The following is a 17,093-nucleotide window of genomic DNA, read 5'->3' as shown; positions in this document are numbered from 1 at the left end:
CTTCCTCTGCCTGGTACTGTCCTCTGCACGTCTCCAGGCCTTTGTGTTTGTGGTGATTAGCCCTTCGTCACATAAACTAACAGATCCCACTGCTGTAAATCTGGGTGGCTCTCAGAAGGGTAATCCCTGAGTTTATACCATTAAGTGTCAGCAGATCCAGAGTCTGATCTTCAGAAGTTGCGTGACTTCTGTGTCTTCTGTGCTGCTTTGATAGACTTCTTCAGTCAATACAGTTTATACAGTCACATGTGGAAAAAATAATCTCCTAAAGCACATTTTACTGCTATTTTTTACGAAGTCACATTATCAGGCTAACAAGGAATGTGAACGGCATTTAAATACTAAGCAGGCTGGGACATCACCTGTCTCATTCAGTAACTTGGAAGAGGAAGACAACCCTTTAGTCTTGGTAGACAACCTACCATCAACTTCTGAGTAAGATGTTGTGCTGCTACTAAATATTCTTCCTTCTGTGTACAGGACGCTGCATGTGAGCAATGCTGAGAGCCTTCAGGAGGTGATTGGGGAGGATACCTGATATTGTGTAAATGGAATTGTTGTTCTGTTGCCATTTGTAAGACTATCTCCGGAAAAGCTATGACTATATCCAGAAAACCTATAATTTATTGCTGTGAGATGTAAACGGTGAACACTCAACATTGGAGACAGCCTGCATGGTTAGGGATGGGATGGGTCTTCCCGCGTTACGGACCAGCAGAGCACACCAGGGATGTAGTGCATGCAGGAGGGTGCCTGGTAAAGACACTTATTTGTTGTCACATCAAAAGCAATCCAGCAGTACAAGGTTCAATACTTCAGTCTGGAAAGATGTTTTGGGAAGGCACCGTTGTGCAGACTACCTGCCCTCTGCTGTCTCCCCTGCCATAGGCAGGGACATTAGGTACAAACGACTCTGGAACTACTGGAGCTGCCAATGTAAATGTTTTTGATTATACTCTTTGTGCAAAGGCCATGTGCGTTACCACATAGGCTACATGGAAACATTCCTAGGATGGTGACTTCAAAACCATTCGCAATCTTCTGTTTACGATTGGCAAACGTTTCCAAGAGACATGTTTGTGAGGAATATGTGTAGAATTTGGCACTGTAGCTTGAGGCTCTATCCAGCGACTGCTGGAGGGATGGCATAATACCTGTGTTGTCAGGCTTGACAGTTAGAGATGAAGCACTTCTTTATATTAGTATGGAATTAATTCCTTTCTTGGCTACAGAATAGCCATATTTGATGTTGCCCACTTGGAAGATATGTTTAAATGGATCAACAATGTTTTTGATAATATCTGCCAAGAGCATTTTGACTCAGTCCTTTGCAATTACTCATTTTTATAAATCATGCATCAGTTTAAAGTATAATGCAGACATCTAAAAGGTGTTGAAAATGAAAACCTAATAGCATTTTGTGTTTCTTACATTCATGTCATAGACTTTATGTTGGAATTAATGTAGTTGTCCAGAGACGCAGACCAGATGTGATGTTTAAATTCCTTCAGTACCACGATTATCTGGACTTTTTTGTGTAATAAACCAGTTTGCAAGACAGTTAGCCAACCAGCTGCCAGACCCATCTTAAAAATGACTGATGCTTACCAGAAGCACTGAAGCTGGTGAGAAATGCCACGGTGCATCCAGTACAAGCATACAGTCTGTGGTCATAGATACTGGTTGCAAGACTCGGCAGCAGAGAAAAATTGAATGAGTCTCTCCTCCTCCAATTCTTGGTCAAAGACTGGGAAAAATGTTTTATGAAGGTGTATGATATGACATCGTTCTCTAGAGCACGGGCACATGTCTCTACTTCAAGCTAACCAGCAGCCACTGTGAGGAACACAACTTCTCAAACTTTGCAGTGAGGAGACAGATGCAAAAATTATTTCGCTTGTCCTCCAGGCCTTGAATGGTGGATAAAAAGTCATCATCACTGCTGAAAATAGTGATCTTTTTTGAGTTCAGCAAATCTGTTTCTTGCCAGTGCTCTGGAAAATTGGAACGTAGACCTGGGAAAGATTCACTTTTAGAATAATACCGTATATGTTGGCTTGGTACTTGCATATATACAAGGCACTGATTGTCTGCATGCCTTTTAGAGGTGCAATAATGTTGATGTTTTTGCAGACGGGAATTCTGGGAACTTAAAACCTGTGCAAAGGGAGTGCACTTAACAGAATTTTGCTGAGCTTGGGCAAACATGGGAGCTGTCATCACAGCTTTCAAAAACTGTAAGAATTCTTGAGTCACCTCTGTACCCCTGAAATTGCAACAGCTGATATCAATGACTGCTGTTAGCAACTCTGCTATGACAAATGGGGTGAAATAGGTTCTGGTTAACTTCTGCTGTATGAAGAATATTTACTCCCGCTTGCAGTGAGGATACTCTACCAAGCACGAGTTTGGAAATAATCCTTGCAACAGGTGTGCTGCTGTCCCCTATCTTAACATTGTACGGCTGGGTAAGTGATGCCAAACAGAATGCAGGTTGGGGGTGCCTGGACTACAGCATCCACAACTACTGCGACTCTTAAGAAACACAGTTGCACCCTTTGCTGCCAAAGCAGGGACTCTATGTACCTTAATAGTGAACTCCAGTGGAAAAAAATACAGAAGCTGCAAACGCAAGGATGCAATTGAAAGATATATTATGAAGAGCAAGATGGAGCTCAGAATAATTTCACTGAAGATGGAGAGGAAAAAAATAGGGAGTGTCAATCAAGGGAAATATGTGTGTGTGGGGAGTTGTATATGTAAGCGATGAATTTTATGTGGTACTTTCTTATATCTGTTAAGAATTTCTTTTGAGCTAGACATTTGAAAACTAAAAAGAAAATATTACCAGATGAAAGGATGCTGCCATTAGGTATATTATCACCATTAGTAAGCCATCACTCAGAAAAGGTTCTATCTAGATGAAATCTGTAGAGAAAGTTGCCATCAAAACAGATCATTATTATTTGTCATGTCAGACAGTGATAATGGCTGAAGTTTCTCACCTTAGTTCATGACTAAATAGTCTATCCTTTCTGTCATCAAAGAAGCTGAGTTTGGTGGTCTTTGAGGGAGGCCTGAACACATGCTCTTTGTCCATTACTTTTTTGTGGGGGACCTGTTTGAAAGTTTTGATATGTATTTTGGTTGTTGGACCTGTGTTATTTCCCTTATTTTTGCTAGCCTGGTACATGGCATTTTTATTATAATTTGTTGCAAATATGCCCATGTTATACATAATTGGCATATATGAAATAGATGTAGAGTTACTAACAGTAATAGAAATGTAAATAGCAATAGTGTAAAAAGATAGCTACTACTGATTTACACTTCTAAAGAGTAACTGCATTTCCAAAATAAATAGCCAAATAAAATTGTGGTTGTATCTAGAAGTATTTTTAAATGTAAACTTTACCTGTAGACCTTCATCCGCCCCTGTTTCTGGCTGAAATTGTGCCGCATAGAATGTGATTAAAATTCTCTAACAGTGAACCTACAGGTTGAATCCTGTTGTTACATTCTTTTTTACTGAATAGTAAAATGATGTGCATGTAATATGTGATAAAGCAATATTCCTTTATTTAATTTTGCAATTTAAAGTTAAGAACATTTTGGTTAATGGAAGGTGAAGATAGTATTAAAAGAGTTATTATTTATTGGTCATTTATACAGCAACGGGATTGTATTGTAAAGCACTGAGTTAGAAAAATTGACATGTTAAGTCTCCTTAACTCTCAGGCATTGGAAAATTGCCCTTCGTTTGTGTTGAATAATGCACATTGGCTGATATAGACAAGGCACAAACTGGGTATAGATTCATTTAGAACTCCCAGGTGGAAGAATTTGAGTATGTTTTCCATGAAGAGTCTATTATCCCTTGGTGACTGAGAACATTACATATGAAAAATATGGCATCTACAATGAGTCATCTTAAATCCAGATAGAGCTGGCTGACCCTGCCAAATTCACCTTTCTGAGCTAATCATGGCCTTTAATTACCAGATATATTTTTTTAATGGTAGCTGTTTCTCAGGTGCTCCAGTTAGATGTTTGCTGGGTAGTGATGATAATTTAGCAAGTTCCTATTAGAGATGTGGTGATGTTTTATTGCTAAAAAGCAGAATTTAAAAAAAAAGTCTTGCTGGTTGCATTATTTCACATTTGTAAGATAACTCATCTAGTAGACTGTAAATTCCCCAGGGCAAAGATTCTTATATTTCTGTTTGTACTCTGTCATTCAGACCAATGGGACAAGGTAGTCCATAAACAACAATAACTGAACACCAGTTAATTTCAGATTGTAGGCTGAATAAGAAATTCAGTCTGCAATTTTGCTTTCTAGGCATGGTTATGTAAGATTTTATATGGTGATTAACATTATAGCAGTAAAAATTTTAATGTGATCCCATGCCAGGAAAATATCCACAATCAGTCTAAACCAAATGTCTCTGAGGACTTTCTAGGCCTTTCATTTGTTAATGTAAGTGCTGTTGTTTTGTTCTGAGAAACCTAGTCAACGTATTAATCCAATAGCTAAAAAAAATATTCTTTTCCCTAAAATCTGATATAAAAGAATAAGTGCTTACTGGGCTGCATCAGCAACACATATTATCTAGCATGGAGGCAGTGCTGTTTTATCAGAAAAAGAAGGCATATTTCTGTGATGATAGTAATTTAATCTATTTCTAAAACACGTAAAGATAAAGGATAGTGAAAGTCTGAAGATGAAGATAACGAGAGTTACTGAAGCTCAGAATGCCAGAACTTCAGCACTGAAAGATAAGCAACAGCCTTTTACTCTTCAGGTGTGTTACATGAGGCTGCTATCAGAATGACAACAATGAAAAGTCATATTTTCAGCATTTTATTCTAATTTTTATTATTGCTTCGAATGTTGCTCTCTTTAATATGGCAACAGGTGTTGGCAGTACTGTACAATATGTGTCTGCACAATATGTGTTCTCTCACATTTTGTTCTTGCAGAGAGTGAGACTTGGATTTATTTTTATTAAAAATTAAATAAAGAAATTTATAGGATGTTCAATAACTGGAATTCTTGAAAAGTCTCCTTACGAGGTGTGGGGGAGGTTCACAGTTCAAATGCACTGTGTAACGTCAAGGGAAGAGTAGATTCTTCCTTTCCTTCTTTCTCTCTTCTCAGTGATGTAGGGATATTTTTTGAACAAAGAATAAGTGACAGACAAACACGTGTATTTTTCAGCTTGCTCAAAAAATAGTCAAACATCTGCCATACAGTAATACTGCGATATGAACTGCAGTCAACTAAGGTTTGTCCCTATCAGAAAAATAGAGATATTTATTGAGGAAACCCACAGAAGATGCAAGCTTTGGTCTGGCCCAGTATTTTTTCTTCCTTCATCTCTCATTTTATACATGAATATACATACATGCCTACTATGTCCCCCCAGGCCAAAAGCTGAAATGAAATGACAATAATGTAAGTATATGGACTCTGGGCAACATTAAAAAAACCCCGTGTGCCTGTGAAATCCAGATCCCTTTTTCCTGTGAGATCTGGGGAATGCCAAGTGACTTAAAGATAGGCGTTAGGCTTCGCTGGCCTGCGTGCCCTCTTCTGAGTGCGATGCCATCTTAAACAGCTTCCACCCCCTCTCCTCCCCCCTGACCTTCTCTCCCTTCGTCCCTTCTCTGTCACATTGCCCACAAAAATGTCTGATGATCTGAAAAATCATCATCTGAACTAGTTTTTTCCATCTGGATCTGTTCCCTGACGTGTCTCCCAGCGTGACCACACACAGCTGTGCCGCCGTGGGGGTAGGAGTGGGGATGATTTTAGCTGGGTGAAGTAGATCTGCCAACGCGTGTGAGACCATGGCCTCAGTCATTTCTACCATTTTTCACCTTAATCTCACTCCAACAATTAACTCATCAGCTACCGACAACATGTCTCCTGTCATTCTTGAGCAGCTTTCAACATCCACGGAGTCTGAACCTCTACTCGGAATCAGGAAGGCGCTGCCCGATGAGCTCTCACGGAAGCAGGCAGTCCCTTTCGGCCACAGAAGGGCTGCCATGTTAAGCAGCATGGAGCCTCTCACGCTGTAAGTCGCCAGTGCTGTTGTACACTGTGAAGGATGTTTGCCCATCGGGGCACAGGCGGAGAGGTTTGTGCAGGACAGTGAATATCAGCGCTGGGCTCTTCCACATCGTGGGCAGCAACATTTTGCTCCTCATGGTTTCCGGGGCTGGTGGCTGCCTGCCCCTGGCTGTGGGCTGGAGGAGCCTGCGCTGCCTCAGCTCTGCCTGTGCATGTTTTGCCCCATATGCAGTTTAAGGTTTTATGGTCTCTATCAACATGTCTGTCACCATTTCTTGATCTTATACCTTCAGACAGCTCTTTCTTCTCTCTATGACATGTGATGACTTGGAGGAGCCCTGGTGTGAAGGAGGAGAGCCACACAGTGAGCATAATGACAGACGAGCCAGGTCTCTTCTGGTCAAGATGGATGTACAAAGTAAGCTAGAGCACATCTGTGTGTGACACGATGCAAAGATCTCCCAGCTAGCCCTGACCCAAGCTGGTAAAAAGTGTTGTGTCTATGCTTCACCTTGGGGTCATCAGCCCAGTGTTGAACCTAAGCTAGGCAGTCCTTCTTCTTCCTCTTCTGCTGTGCAAGGCACCCAGCTGTGAACAGTCTCCTGAAGATAAGTTTCTCATGTGAGACATCTCCAGACCTAGCAGATGAACATCCCCCTCACCCTGCCATACCTCTCCTGTTCTCCTGTGTCCTGAACATGCCCTGTGCTGGCGGCTATCGGTCCCCACCACAGGCAGCAGCGGGGCTGTGGCCCTTCTGGGGTGGCAGAAAGCTGGTGTTTGTCATTCTCCAAGCTTGGTTGCTGCGCTGGAGCTGGCCGGTGAGACCAGCCTGCATTTCAGCTCCCAAAAGCCCCAACTGCAGCAGAAGCCCTGACTGATTTGTCTGTCTTGAGTCACTGCTAAGTGCTGAGGTGACCCAAGAAAACTTCAGTACCCATCTGGGGACTAGCTGGCAGCTGAATGGCAGCCCTGAATGTGCTGTTAGCATATAAATTGTAGTCTTAGGTGAGCAAAATGATCAACTGATGTCAAAGAGGCTTTAAGGATATGTTCCCACTTCTTCCTGGTGAAAGCCAAGACTCAAAGGTGAAACTTCCATCATGGAAGAAAGGATAGGGCCGGAGACTGGCCACAAGGGACAGCTATTGGCTCACAGAGGGACATAAAATATATTTTTCCCACCCACTCAGTTTCCTCCAAGTCAATGAAATTAGAATCTGACCCTTTTGTTCTGATAACCTTTGAAAAGGAGTCAGGCTTGCCAAAAACCTCTGCTAATACACCAAAGGAAAAGGAAGCAAGTCATAAAACATGTTTTGGATCAAACAGTAACATTCTGTTGCACGCATCTAAAACACAGTGGAGGGAACACGGTGCTGCTTTGGAGTATGACTAGGGACATGAATCATGATATTAGCTCAATATTTGCGCAAAGAGTATAAACCACTAGGATTCAGGCAGCTAAACTTTATTTATAAGAGTTGCACAAGAAAATGTGTATACTGCAGCCTTGTTTGTCTTAACTGTCCAATTCCTAGGCTTTGCCTACACTCCAAGAAATTTTTATTTTGTTCTGTTCCTTCTTTTTGAACAAGGAAATTGTATAAATAACACTTATGATAATGAAAGAAACACTCCACCTCAGAGTGAGCAAAACATGGGCAGCATAACCAAATTTGATATTGTCATAGATTTGTTGGCAACATTGACAATAATAAGCAACTGATCTTTTTAATGTAAATTTAGCAGTAGACATCAAAAAAGTGATGATCGGTGTCTGGTAAAGCTGCCTTAAGAAGAGTTTGGTCAGTCTAGTGAAGATCACGTCGAGTCATGTGAATCAGTCAACTGACTCTGAAAAGTGGAGTATGCGGTGGGTCAGCAAGTGGTTGGCCTTGTGGTGTTGGGAGAAGAAGGTGAAGGGTTTATGTTGTCTGTCTGATGGCCCTCTGGTAACTTGTGACACTCTTGGACATTTCAAATCAAATCTGAGAAGGGCCAGTGTTTCCAGCAATCCTAATTTATCAATCAAGTTTTGAAAAAATGCTGGCAGGTGGGAAAAGGACAGAGGTTTTCTTCATGACTTGTCTGGACAACTTAGTGCTCTGTGTTGGTTTTGGCAGCCCCCCAGCTGGCCAGGTGGCAGGCACCTTCTGGCAGACCAGCTCTCCAATGTGCATTTCCAGCCTAGTCCCAGTACCTGTTGTCTCCTGCCCCAGTGGCAAGACAGAAAAGAGCAGCAAGGGCATGAAAGAGAAATGAGTGGAGTCACCAGAAAGCCTGGGAGATGTGAAGGCGACTGGAGATACTGCAAGGCAAAATGTTACAGGGACATGGAGGATACTATGAAAGGACTTGGGGGACGTGTGGTAAACTTATGATACTGGAAGCAGAGAGGGGTTATTTGGGGTGGAAGAGGAAAACTGTGGGACATTGAACTGCAGGAAATCAAGGTTCAGTAGTTCTGCTCCTCAGGGAGCAACTTGTCTTCAGAGCTTGACAATATTCCATTGTGGTTAAATGTGTCTGGAGGGATTGGTTTATTGCTATCATGATATATGGATCTCTTACAGATACTTATCTCGGAGGTTGTGAAGGGGTTCAGTTAGCAATGGCAGGCTATAAATGGGGAGGAGAAGGATGTCAAGCTTAACAGTAGGGAGGAAGGAAAACTAAAATAATAAATATTGATTTGGAGTATGTCTTTTATTATCTCTGAGTGAACAGGAAAATGTTATAATAATGTGATCTTTATGTGAACCATAAATTATCCACGTGTAGCTTTTCTGCATTGGTGTTGACTAATCAGCGAACCATTCTGGGGAGCTGTTGGCTATACTGTTCATTCAACAGCTTGAGTTTGTTATCATATTTCATTGTATTCCTGTAGGCTGTACATTTTTATTAGTTCATAGCGATTTGTGGGATGCATGCCCTGGACTCAGGGAAATCACTTTTACCAGATGGTTTGAATCAGTAAGAGTCTTGTCCTGAGTTCAGTGATCCTTCGATCTGTTCCCTATTGCACCGTGTTGTATAGCTGAAGAGAGCTAAGTAAATCCTGATAATAACAGATGTTTTACAAAGTTAAACTCTTTTATGTGGATCCTGACCATATACTGAAAGTGAATTGTAAAGCTAAAACAAGCATTGGATATGCAAGTTGAATGCTGCATTAACCTATCAGTGAGACGTGTTTTTGGAACAACAAATGTAATTTTTTGCATCTGAAATTTATTTGGACTTCATCCCTCTCTGACATCACTTTTGTGGGTGACCAGGGGATTTGTGTATGGACAAGCCCAGTGAATTTGCTGTTACCATGGGTACACATGAAACACTTCCAAGAGGGGACGTCAGCAGGAAAGCAGAGTGGTGTCCGTGACCTTCAGCTTCTTTCCAAGAAACCTAAAACAGCATTGGAACCAAAACAAAGGCATGGGCTGCACCAGGAGCTCTGTAGAGGACACAGGTCCTTGGCCACATGGGGCCACATGGGGGGTGTGTGTGAGGTGTGCAAGCCACTTTGCTTTCCTGCAGCTGCTTTCCTGTGGACCAGGTCCCTTCCCTCACCCCGTGCAATATGGGACACCCACCCAACACCACCTCCTTCCTGGGACCTGTGGGCCCTTTCCCCAGTTGGCCTCATCTCCTCACGCACCCCTGTGAGAAGCGGCCAGTTGGAAATTAGGATGGGGAAAAGAGAGGGCCAGGGCTGGTCCATCGCCGTGTTAGGTGGGCCGGCACCTCTGCAGCCTTCCCAAGGAGACTCGAGGATGTGAAGGATCCTGAAGAGTGCCCTGCTGTGCAGTGCTTACCCTGTGGTCTGCCCCGAGCCCCTCTCTACCGGCTGTGGTCAGCACAACCAGCTCTCCTGCTTGAGGGACCTACACCCATCTTTTGTGTAGAAAAGCCTTTTCATTTTATTTTAATGTTCCCCCTTAAAAACTTAATCAATTAAGTTAACAAATTGACGTCCCCCACTCAAAACCTCCTATAATAGAGATGCAAAATGGGCCCTGACCCAATCTGTCTTTTCCTTCCATTGCAGGCTCAAGCTGGGAGCTTCCCTTTAACAGGGGGTCTCCACTCTCCTGGACATGCAGCTTGGGGCTGCATTTCTCCATGTTCAAATTGAGGTGCTAAGGTTTCAAGACCCAGGGATTACATGTGTGGACACCTCATTGCTTCAAATTCATTAACAAAACCACACTGTTTTTGTTTAAAAAGTGTTCTTCATATGGAATAACATGAAAAGGAAAGTAAGATTTGTTGTCCAAAAAACATTCCCAAGGAAAAAAAATGAGTAACGTGGCAACGTGTGATTCCTTAATATGTAGGTCAGATGGAGGAAATGTAAGTGATGGTATGAATACCAAGTTTTTCCCATTCAGAGTCAAGAAGGAAAAGTCATCCAAAGAGCCAGTGCAGATGTTCACCATGTGGTCACATGTCTTTTTTTGTGGTCTGGCGAACAGATCATATAGCTAGTATCAATACTTTAAGACTTAATCAGATGTCAGTGCCTTAGTTGCATATATCAAAGTGGATATATTGAAGTTATTTGCGTCTCTTAGAGATGTTATTTCATGCTACCTGCAGAAAGGCATGGTGGGTTTAGGGTACATCTATGCTGGTAGTTACTTATGTGTAAGCCACCCTTATGTAAGCCACCCTTACATTTTACAAAAATGTAAAAAAGTTACATTTTTGTCCCATTTCCATTTTTTTGGGAAAGCTTTGCTCAGATTCAGCAATTATATTGCTTTTCGCAGATGAGCCTGGCCAGGTCTGCTTAAGTCTGGGATATTTTCTGATTTCTCTTGGTACCTTTTCTATCCTACAGGTTTTGGGTGACAGGCTAACTGAAGTGATGCACCTTCACCTGATCTTAAGCATTTACATATGACCTGAAGGAGGATTTTCTTTTATATTTTCCACTTGAAAATGCCACTATTTTGCTTATCCAAGCTATCTGTATGTGGAAGGTGAGAAAGTGCATTCACTTGAGTTACCTGAATTGTGTAAGTAAGTAAAGTCCTTCTTGGGCAGGGGCTGTATGTGACCTCCTGCAGCCCCCTCTGCCAGGTTGACCAGAGGCAGAAGGGAGCAGAGAATTGATGGACTGCATCAATGCAGGAGAGCGAGGTGGCCGCACAGCGCTTACAAAGAGTCTGGCAACAGATCCGTGACCTGGCACCAGCCCAAGCCTGAGAGGCTGTGAATCCCTTCCGCTCGCAATGGAAAACACTGCTACCGCAGCAGAAATCAGCTATTATATTTGTGTGCACAGGAGGGTAACACAGACAAAGATCAAAGCCAATTTACTGGTGCAAAGTCGGATTGCATCATTAGCAATAAAAAAAAGGGTGTTTGCTTTTGTTATAGGCCATTTTTTTGTATCTATGACTTTTCATTTATACTATTTCTTCTCTCAGCTTTGTGAATTCTTGTATTTGTCATTCTGTTTATTGGTCTGTGAAATCTGTGCATGTGTGACTATCTCATGGTGTAGTTTGCATATACTATGTTGCATGTGACAAGAAATATGCTGGTGGAAGACTTTGGACATGAAACACATTTGAAGGGCCTGAGCTTGCACATGTGTGAAAATCAGATCCCTGTAAAGTCCCACATGTTAGATGTCTAAAGATGAGGGCATACAAAATCAGTGACCACTTTAAAAAATGTATTTCTCCTTACCCGGTCTCCTCCATTAAGACGAGACACTCTAGGAGACAAATTATGGGGTTTGTGTAAGTTATTTTTCTTTATTAGAGCATGCTGCTTTGAGTATTTGGGAAGCATTGTTTCTACTGATGCTCATTACTATTGGCACTCCAATGCAAATAACCAGTGTCTGCCACAGTCAGGATTTTTTCTGAATGTTGTTCTGTCTGACACTACATAGTTTTTCCAAAGGAATTTTTGTAAACCTTTAAAACACCAAAGTCTGGTTTCTTTGAAATTTTAACAGTGTCAAATATTTCTTTGCAACTGGGGACAGTAAAATGAAAGCTGAACAGGCACCTCTGCCCACACAAGCAAATTTTTTTGCATTTTTCAAATGTTTCTGCTGCTGGTTGCTATTGAAACTTTGAAAAACCTTTATAGTGCTTGAAGTGTGACACAAAGGAGGGACTGTTTCATTTTTCTGTTTCAAAGGTGAGGAAATTTCAAAATTATTGAAGGCGATAAAAAGGAAAATGAAAAGCAAAACCAGAACAATTTTGATATTATCAATTTTACTGTGAAAAGGAAAGAGGAAAAAAAGGAGAAAGTCTCTCTCTGTGTATGTATCTTGATTTTGGCAGGTTTCACATTTGGATTTTTTTTTTGTGAAAGATTCTGATTTGCAATAATAGCAATTTTTCTTTGAAATTCAAATCTTAATCTTCAGATAGTTCTGGGAATAAATCTGGCTTGTTTTTTGGAAGAAAGAATCCCTTCTAGATATGAAATGAAATGTCTTTTGCTACCTAAAGAGTTCTAAATTTGGACAGTTAAATTAGAAATAACTAATAATATGACAATTGATCATATGTCTTTGATTCCAACAATCACTCCTCCCTGAATTATGAGAGAAAATTAACTAAACTTGCTTGTTAGTAATAACTACCTTGTGCCTATTCCCGTAAGCCAAGACTGTCATCTGCAGACATGAATAAAGACTACTAACATTATACTCACTGAATTTCAAGGAAATTTCTTGCAATGTGTAAAAGTAATCATGTGCAAATGTGTTTGCAGATTGGGACTGTATTCTCACCCAAATATATAATAAGGTTTCCAGGTGGTAGCTATCTGATATTATGTCTATTTTTGTTTTAACACAATGAATACTCAGCAGCAGAGTAATACTGCTCACTGCCTTTTCCTTCTAATATTGTTCATGGCAGAAATCCAATTTATACAGTGCAAATAATCATTATTTCCAATAGGCCAAGGATCTTTCCTGGCAAGAGCATAACCCATGTCTTCTACTCCTACTTGTGTCATTCATGATATTTCAGTGATGTGAGTTAGCATACAAAATCCATTACCCATAGAAGGATTGGGGGGGGGGGGAAGAGAAAAGGAAACAGGGAACATTCCTAGTGCTGCGAGGCACAGGGAATTAAAAGCAAATAGCAAAGCAGGTGGAAAAGTCCAACAAGGAAGCTTAATACGCTGAAGAAGTACTGAGAGCTTGTGGCCCTGGGGAAGAGCACTGCGATCGGTGTTTGGGTGACATCGTTCCATCCTCGCACGTCATTGCTGGGGAATTAACTATTGTTAAACAGCACTTTTATGAAGGGCTTGCCACAGTCCCCAAGCTCTTTCCCGGATCACTTTTGATGTATGAAGAAAAGACTTGAGCAGCAATCCCTTTCTCACCTGGAAGGCTGTAGGGACTCAGTGCCAAGCGCAGCTCTTCAATTGTCTTTTGAAAAAAGACTCCAGCAGGATGCTAAAGCAAAAGCGTGTTTTCATCACCGACTTCGCAAACAGGAGTGACTCATGTGCCATCTGTTTTGTCCCTCCACTCGATCATATGCGCTCCCTGTTTGTGCTGGTTAATGTATTTGCCATCTATTAAAGGGAGAGGAAACTTTGGAGCAGTCAAAACAAACATGCCTGAGAAAGGCTGAAGTTTTGGAAGGGGCTGGTTGGAAAGCTGCTGCCACTATCACTTTCCTTTGAAACATGCGGTTCTGGGGCAAGGACGTGCCGGGTGACAACCTGCTGAAATCCTCTGAGAATGGGTCAGGGATTTCTGCATGTTCTGCGACATGTCTGTATTATGTAAAACAGCGACTGCATTAGCTCCAGAGCATACTAAATGCACCACATCGTGCCCGGGCTGGCAAACCCTGCTCCTCCGTGCCCGTTGTCACAGCTCAGTGGTGTGCAGAGGTGGCTGTCCTGCTTTGGAGCCTCAGGGGGACTCTTCAGCCTGGAAGGGAGAGGACCGAGCAGGAGTTATGATACAGTGTGGATTTGTGAGTGGTATGGAAAAGGTGAGTGGGGACTGCTCAGAGCTGCCCAGAAGAGAGCCTTCGTCCAGTGCAAAAACGGGGGGCAGCAAACGAAAAGCGGCGCTCGGCAGGTTCAGAACAGCCCAGGAGCTATCCTCTACCCAACACCTAGCTGAATGGTGGAACTTGCTGCAGGACGCTGAAATCTTACCTGGGGCTTAAAAGGTGCTTGAATAAATGAATGGAAAAAAAATGCTGTCAAGAGCACTGAAATACAATGACAGCACCTCTGGCTCATTCTGCAGCGTAAACTCTACATGATGTTGGCACTAAAACTTGGACTCTGAAGTCACTAAGCCTTATAACAGACTCAGAAGACCAATGCCAGAATAAACTGGAAAACTGGATTACTGGTGCCTCCGCCATTCGTAGGCTGTCATTTTACCAGACTTTTTGCCTCTGAGGTCTTAGTGGTCAATTAAAGAGTCCACCAACAAGACAGTAATAACCCCATCTGAGGAGAAGGGCTGGGGATTAGCCAGAGCATGGCATACTCCACCCATTTCCTAAGACATTGCCTAAAACCACCTTAATATGATGGTGACAGAGCTAACAGGCGTTAACGCTATCATTGGAGGAAAATCAGTAACAACTTGGGCTCTTGTTAAGCATTACATCATGACCGTAGGCTAAAAGCATAGCAGGGCCAGTGAATGACTTAGGAGAGCACAGCCTGCCCAAGGAGCAACCTTCCTTCAACAAACTCCATCTTTCCCTTGATGCCTTGCTGTTATGCGCTTGTAAATCATTCCTCCCAGGTTTTAAGATTTTATATACAAGTATATTGTGAGAGAAGTGCAAGACATGCTGTATAAACATGTGAAAAATACTTCTTGAATTGCCTGTAGTTTCAGGTCCTCAGTGGGCAACCTGACTCTGTTGCATACAACACCCCAGAAAGAGCTCACAGGTCTGGTGACCTAGTTTCAGCCTCCCAGCTCAAGCCTAGACATGAGCCAGGATGTGTCACAGTCTTGCTCTAACTGGTTTATGTTTCTCCTTAATCAGTGAAAATGTTACCTAGCTAAATGAGAAAGAGGAACAAACTGTACCTATCACCAGGAAATCTCCCTCGGAAACAGTTTCCAAACGTATGCATTAGGTAATGAGTCTGGTTCCCTGACTATGTGTCACAGCACTCAGTGCTATTCTGGTCGTATTTTGCAAGCTGGCATTGCTTTTTAATATGCTCGCTCCTGGTCTGCTTGGAATCAGTTGTTCTGTATATTCTCAGGCTGCTTTTGTGAGAAAACACAGTTATGCTGGCCAGTTTCTGTCCGCCCCATGTCATGCTTCTTGATGGAGCATGATTTTCATCTCTCTCTAGTTTTTCATTTTCACCTTTCCTATCTCTAGCTATGTCTTTGCAGTGCAGTGTGAAACCCTTTGTAATGGGAAAAGGCGCAGAAGCCATCGCAGTGGCACTCACTGCAATTCCTTGCCAGTGACAATGGCCACAAATGCACAACGGTGTAATTCAGTACGAGTATGAAAGCATTCAGAAAAGATGTGCAAGGTGTTGTTCAGAAAGCTCAGCCTTCTGCTTATGAAACCGCCAAGAGCTTTTTATGCATTACATGAGATTTCTCAACAGTTTACTAGTTCTTTTTTTTTCCCCCCTCTGGAAACATTTGTCACGGTGGATTACTTTATTCAGTGCTGCTGTATGTAAAATGTAGAATGTTACTACTTTATTTGGCTAAACATGCATAATTTGGGAAGACAGGTGAAGTGATGGATTAATCATCAGGCTTTTAACTTGAAGTTTTGTTAGCTGTGGTTTTAAATGTTGTTTATTTGAAATTACAGTGTGGATATAATGTCTAAGTGGAAGCTCTTTACATATATAAATTAAAGCTGCTTTTGCTGTTGGTAATAAGCTAGAAGTTTGATTTAAAAATCTGTCATTTTCTCTCATACCTAGGTGTTCAGGTAGACTTATCACAAATAACCCAGTGGTAAAGGTACAGCTACCACACCGGCAATAACATTGTCCTTCTGCTTTCTATGAATGTCTCTAAGCCTTGACTTACAGTACCTCTCCGACTTGTTTTGGGAAGGTAATTACAGCTGGATGCACATCTCACCTTCGGCATCCGTTAAAATGTCTAACTCTGGCAGTGTTTGTGATAGTGGATTTGTGCCGCGGCTTTCTGTCAGCCACGAGTTCGAGCAAGGGCCCCGTCATCCCAAAGGCAGCCGGGCAGAAGCAATGCCTGGCCACTGTCAGCCCCTGGATGAGCTCGGGCGAAGCTCCTATCACCCTCTTGCCATTTTCTTGAGCCTTCCAGCCCACTTGACATTCAGATATTTGACACATGAAACTGCACCTTTGGGTTGGGAGAGCAGAGCTACGTTCTGGCTTTGCCCTTCTCCATCACCTTTGCAAGCCCGATCTGCAAACCAACACCCCAGACTGGGCTGCACAAGAGTTCCCCAAGAAAAAGTCCTGCTTCCCTGCTGGGGGAGGTTTGCTAGTTCCTCTTCTGGAAAATTAGAGACGTCTGGATACATGGCTATGAGTCTTTGGCATAGAAATAAATTGAATCCAATTTTGCTGCTCTCATTGAGTAGGGCAATCGCCCTTTATACAGCTCACAGCTGTCCCAAGTCACCTTCCTCAGTATCTATTTATAGATTTTATGCTCAAGACATCTCCGCTTCAAGAGAAAGTCTTCTCAGGAAAGAACGCAGCATTGTCTGGGAAGATAGGGGTACTCCTGCTTTGAATTTGTGCTGTGGAAGAGAGAGAGGTGAATATTAGTTTTGTCAGAATGGCAATTGAACCAGAAGAATGGAAAAATGTTCGCCTGATGCTGAGCCAAAAAGGCTATTTTTAAGGATTCTTTTGTGAAGCTCAAATGCTTTATTTAAACTAAAAGGAGATTTTTCAACTTTGTTTTGGGACCATTTAATCCTTTTAACCTTTTTCAGCTTTAGATTTTGTTTAGGTAAATAGCGTCATTTCAGAGGAATTGTTTTGATGTCAGACA

The sequence above is a fragment of the Mycteria americana genome, chromosome 1 (genome assembly GCF_035582795.1).
Source record: "Mycteria americana isolate JAX WOST 10 ecotype Jacksonville Zoo and Gardens chromosome 1, USCA_MyAme_1.0, whole genome shotgun sequence".
In the NCBI taxonomy this organism is placed as follows: Eukaryota; Metazoa; Chordata; class Aves; order Ciconiiformes; family Ciconiidae; genus Mycteria; species Mycteria americana.
This window is presented reverse-complemented; position numbering follows the sequence as displayed.